Below are 6342 nucleotides of genomic sequence, written 5' to 3'. Positions count from 1 at the left end.
AGGATTCTGATATTGAGTTCCTCAGTGATGACCTTGCATGCTCCAGAGTGACCAGGTAAACTGTACCAAGGTGAGAATTCAGGTAGCCTGACCATCAAGGTACTTAGTCCAGCTCTGCGTCCCCTTCTTGGTCTGAGAAGTCAAGAAAGCAGAGACCCAGCCTGGGCCCTTGTCAGATGGGAGGCCTCCCTGATTGACTCCATTTACCAATTCTACTCTGTGGGGTATATAAGAAGGATGTGGGGAGCTGGAGAGTCTGCGGGTGAGAGAACAGGGAGGGGATCATGGCTGTTTTTGCCCGGGTTTCGCTGACCAAGACTCCAGCAGGTATAGAAGCAAGTGCAAGTTTCAGTTCCGGCAGCTCCCATCAACAGCCACTGTTGCTAGAGAGGGCCAGAAGGGAGGCTTGGAGCCCTGGCCAGTATCTAAGCTCAGATCAGCCATGCCACTGGGCCAGGAGGTGGCGGGGAGGGATGTCACATAAAAAGTGGAAAAAGTCAGACACCATTCTCCTCCCCAGACACCACAGCCTAGCTCCAGTGGGGTTGAACTCCTGTGCAGCACTGGGCTGGGCACAGGCAAGGAAGGGGAAGACAAAGAGAGAGGCATACCCTGATTCAAACCAATTCAATGCACAGAAAGTCCTGGAATTACACAGTATTAGACCTGGAAGAAACCTTAAAAAAGCATTTGCCCAGGATTGTTTTATTTTATTTTGTTTTGAATGTAAGTAGTGTATGTGATCATAAGTCCGATCACATGCCCAAGTGGGCGAAGGCTCTAGAGATGGAAGGAAAAGCCTGGAGACGCCATGAGACATGAGTGCTTACCTACAGGGAGTCCAGGAGCAGCCAGCTGGATAAGGTTGCACACTGTTATTGTGGACAGGGAAAGAAATGCCTTTATGAGGTGAAGGGACAAAACCTATGTGTGTGCCGGGAGTGAGGGGACAAAGACTCTGTGCTGTGCAAAAGAGATAATTCTTGTGTAACCAGAGCCCCAAGGAATAAAACCTTGGTCAGAGGGGTCTGCCTCCCAGCAAACTGTTGTTCCCATCAATAAGGCGAGCTGAGATTTGGCCAGCCCCAGGCCACAAACATATTTAGCATGCCTCCCAAAGGAGGGGACCATGTGGACACATGGTTATTCTGAGACAAAAGACTACAAGTGGCCACTGCTTGTCTCCAAAAGGGGATCCTCATTTTCAAATGAAATCTTACACAGAACATAAGAAGGCGAAAGTGGAGCTGCACTGGCTTGGAGGACCCTGGGTTCACCTCCTCTAGCTGCTCTCCTCACCCCCACCGTCACCACCCTAAGACTTTGCTGAGCTAGCTAGGCTTTTCACAGGTGGGGAAACTGGGACCTAGAGAGGAGGAGGACTTACCCAAAGTCATGCAACTACCAACAGCAGAGCTGGCCTATGACTTCCCACCACAACATACTGTTTCTCAGTTTGGCCAGAGATTGAGTTTTTCTACAGAATCCTCACCACTGGGTTTACTTTAACTTTAAGTTCCCCTGGTATATTGAAAAATCTACCTCTATCTACAAAACATATATACTCACACAAACTTGTACAGACAGGTATGTCTTGCCTTCAGTGAGAGGGGGAAAGGACAGGGGTGAGAAGGGGGTAAGGCATGAATAAAAACAAATAGACAGTCACATGGCAAAAGATAATGAACACAACATTATCAAGACCCATGATTACTGAGGGAAATCTTTTAAAATTGTTTATTTAAGCTAACTTTTTACATGACAAAAACAATACACGTCTATAATTTTTAAATTTTCAAAATGAAGGGAAAATATTAAAAGTTTTTTTCCCTTTCCAACTATTTATTATTCCTTCCAGATGTTTTCAATGCATGAACATTTACCCAAATGGAATCCTGCTTTACATACTATTCTTCATCTCACATTTTAAAGACTTAACGATATTTCCCTATCAGTACATCTAGATCAACTTCATTCTCTTTAATAATTGCTTGTCATCCCATTTCATTAGACTGCCACCAGTTCTTTTCTAATAAAAACAATATTGCACGTGATCAAAACTGAAAGTTTCTGTGATGACTGCCCTTGCACTGTTCACCATGTAAGAACTTATTCACTATGTAATAACTTGTTCACCATGTAAGAACTTGTTCGTTATGCTTCAGAAGATTGGAAACTGTTGAGAATTAGGCTTGGGGTTGATTAATGATTGTGCATTGAGTCCCCTATACAGAATTTTATTGTTGTTAACAACCATTTGATCAATAAATATGAGAGATGCCCTCTCAAAAAAAAAAAAATTCACTCTTTTGGTATATGCACTGTGATTCATTTATTTTTACAGCTGCTTACTATTCTATTATATGAATATGCCACAGGGGGCCTTCAATTGTATTGTTAATGTTTTACTTCTCAAACTGTGTGTGAATGCACAGATGTTAACTGTATTATTACGCCTTTCTGTAAGTGATATTTTCTAAAAAGCTAAAAGAAAAAAAAAGAATACTCTTGGTCTTAAAGTAAACAGCACTCATCCCAAGCCTTCTTCAAATTTTTTTTTAGGCTAATGTATAGATTCAAAATTGGAAAAGATAATTAAATTGTACCATATCAAGTGTTTTCACATATTTTTTAAGCCAAATTTGAAAAGACGTCAGAGTATGTACTGGCTTTTAAGCTATGCTTTTGTGTATTATATTTTAGTGATTGCTTTTGAATCACAATATACCCCTTCAACTTTTCAGTCTCCTGAGAGTTAATATTGTGCCATTCCACACAAAATGCAGGAATTTTCAATACATAGGTCCATTCACCACTTTCCCCTGTTCTTTATAATTGTCATATCCATTACATCTTCATACAGTAAAAATCTCATAAACAATATTGTATCTTTTCCTTTAGTCATGTTTTAAAGAAATTATAAATTTAAAAAAATTGTCCCTAAAAAAAAAAAAAAACAAATTGCAATGATGAAAGTATTGCAATAAATATCCATTTTTGCGCAACTGTAGGAATGTATTGGTATTCCTAGAAGTTAAATTGCTGAGTCAAAAGGCGTGTACAATTTAAAAATTTTGATAGATTCTGGACTGCTAGCCCGCTGAGGGAGCCCGCTGAGGGAACCCGCTGAGTGTACTTGGGGACTAATTTCTGGTCCTGAGCTGCTACCTCAGGAACTTCCCTTGCTCTCCTCCCAGCTCTGGTGGCTCTCATTGTCCCTTTGTCTTGGACCCCTAACAACCTGAGGAGCAAACCTGCAGTGCCACCAGCAGGGAGAGGCTGAGCTCTTTGGGGGACATTTTGGGCTTTCCTGGCCGCCTCCAACCCAAGGCTGGTATCCAGGTAAAGAGGACTGATCAGGCCTTGCCAGTCATTAACCTCAAGGTAAACAAGACCTGTTAGCCCAGCCCTAACCATCCCAGTACCCTGGTGCTGGCCAGGCCTCATTGAGGAATTCCCAGTAGACTCGTCTAGCCTAGCTTCATCCCCCAAATCCAGAGCCACACTTTCAGGCCAGCCCCCTTCACTCACTCAGCCAAGCGAAGAAACAATACCCTCTCTAGGGGAGCTCCCAGGTGGAGGGCGGAGACATTGCTCTTTTAGGACCCCGTCCTCCCCCACCGCCTTTGAGTGAAGAAACAGGAAATGGATAACATTCATTAGAAAAAAACCAAGGAATACTTATCCAATGAACTCATCCGCATATGCAAATATACTCCAAAGGATTTGACGAAGTCTCAACAAAATCTGAGGAGACTCCCTGGATGAGAATTTTTCATTGGTTTTGGAGGAAAGGGTCTTGGCAAATTGATGGAAGGGGGAGAAAGGTCTTGAAAAGTGGAGGTAATAACCGCCAACATGTTTTGAACACTTACTATATGCCAAGTAATTTTCAGTAAGCACTTCACATGTATTCACCCTTTGCAGGGGTATCATCCCATTATCCCTATTCTAGCTGAAGAAATGGAAGCACATAAGACTGTGTGACTTGCCTAAGGTCATACACCCAGCAAGTACTATAGGGAGGAGTCTGACTCAAGTATTTTCAACTTCAGTACAAGCAGGAGCAGGAATGGGGGCAAGGTCCAGAGTAGCAGAGTTGGGAGAAGGTAAAATGGGGGTGGAGATGGGAGGGGTCAGTGAGTGTGACACTCACTGGTCCAAATTCAGTAAGTGGACACGAGACAAGAACAGAGGATCAAGGCTTTAATGACAGTCTTGCAAGATCGGGTGTCTGGTGGGCAGGCACACCTGGTGAGTTTGGCGCCAATAATTTATCTCCTAGTACGCGAGTCCCTCCCCTGGTTCCTCATTGGCTGAGTACTACAGGGTTCACATTCTTACCCCGACAGTTGCCTACGCTAGTTATATCTTTCCTTTACATTTGTCTTAATTTTATTGGTAGGTTTAAAATACTCAAACAGGTATTGCCAGGCCCTTATCAATTCCCCCACCCCCACTCTCAGCCTGAGCAGCTTCCGCCCTTTGTTAATACCTTACTGTTAAAATGTTTAAACATCCTAGTGGGAATAAATCACATTTAGGTTTTATACTCTTTCCTAACAGTGAGGATGATGGCTGCCCCCACTCCGCACAACTCCCAGGCCCTTCTTAAGTCCCAGAACTAGTGGCTTGACAGGCACCTGGAATTCCCTCTGTGGACAGTGCCTCCCAAGGCCCACCCATCCCAGGTTTACTTCAGCGGCCCCCACACAAGTCCTGCAGGACTCCCTGTGATAGGCTCAGGAAAGAGGAGGGGCTGACAGAAACAGCTTATGCCCGGAAGAGAAGCCACACCCACACCTACCCCTCTAGTGTCCCACCCCCTCTTCCCCAACCCTTCACTGCAAGCCCATCCTGTGCTAGAGGTCTGCAAGACTGGGTGCTTCCATATATCACTTATCCCTCAGTACCTTTAATGACATGGGGAAACTGAGATTCAGGGAGATTTCTGATTCAGGCATATGTGACTCCAAAGTCCTTTTGACTCCACAATTGTGTTTCTGGCTTTTGGGAACAGAGACCCACACAGTCAAGATCAAGCTAAATCACATAGGAGACTTAAAGCTGAGTGCCAGAAAATAGAACTGGAGTTACTTATTTTAAATTCCTGTTGTTTCATCAGGAATGGGTATTGCTGGGTACTGCAGGCTGGGATGAGCTACAGGGCGGAGGCCAAGAGAGGCAGAGGCTAGACTGCCATCCTGTGGGAGCATACCCGCATACCCACCCACCCCTACCACATGGGACCTCTGTGTTCTAGGAGGTCGAAAGTAGTGAGAGGGACCGTGGGCTTAGACAGAGTAGGGTGAGGGCCTCTGGAAAAAACAAAGCAAGATAATCCATTGTGGGATTTGCTTTAGGCTGCTGAGGGGCCCCTTGTTTTTCTAACTTTACCCAGGTGCTGCTTTTCTTCCTCCAGCCCGAAACAAATGATTTGCAACTTGGGCAATGTAGCATGCAAGCCCAAAACAACATAGTAAAAACAGGAAGGATTCCATCTTGAAAATAAGATTGCATCTTAAAACCCATTTAGTTAAAAAGTAAGTTTCTTAACAAACAGACAATAACTCGGTCCACCTTGGGAGCAAAGCAGCAGTCTTGAGTGATATGCTCCCAGACTAGGAAGCTACTATCCTGCGAAGAAATCAGAGCAGTAAAATTCTTGTAAATAACCAGAAAGACTAGTAAGAAACTTAATGTCTCTTCAAAGATGAACATTTTGGGACCACTTAGCAGGTGTACATCCCTAGCCCTTTGCCTCTCAACTGCCTACAGGGACTTTATGTTCCCTTTAAACTTTAAGTTCCCCTGGTATATTGAAAATCTATCTCTATCTACAAAACATATATACTCACACAAACTTGTACACACAGGTATGCCTTACCTTCAGTGAGAGGGGGAAAGGACAGGGGTGAGAAGGGGGTAAGGCATGAATAAAAATGATTCAAAATTATCATTTTTGAATGATATTTGTCATGCTTGAGGAGAGTCTAGGTGACCATTTTCCTGGTGCACTGCAAGAGGGATCTCTTCAGAGTAAGGGCTGGACTCAAAGAGCATCACCCCGGGGCTCTCTTGTCCCCTCCTAGCCTGAGCCAAGAGTTCTGTCCTCTCACTTTATCTCTATTAATAAAAGCCTCTGCCTTGCTCTCCTACCTTGAGTGTTTGAAGTTCATTCTTCGACTCCGTGAACGAGAACCCCAGCATCAGACCAGCAGCAGGGCAGGTCTCTGTCAGGGTTATCTTTTGTCCTAGGGAAGCTACAGAGAGTGATAGGATGGCCCTGGAGTCCAGGGCCTACTCAGTCTTCTAGATGGGCCCCTACAGGATGGGCTTCCC

The sequence above is a fragment of the Manis javanica genome, chromosome 4 (genome assembly GCF_040802235.1).
Source record: "Manis javanica isolate MJ-LG chromosome 4, MJ_LKY, whole genome shotgun sequence".
Lineage (NCBI taxonomy): Eukaryota > Metazoa > Chordata > Mammalia > Pholidota > Manidae > Manis > Manis javanica.
This window is presented reverse-complemented; position numbering follows the sequence as displayed.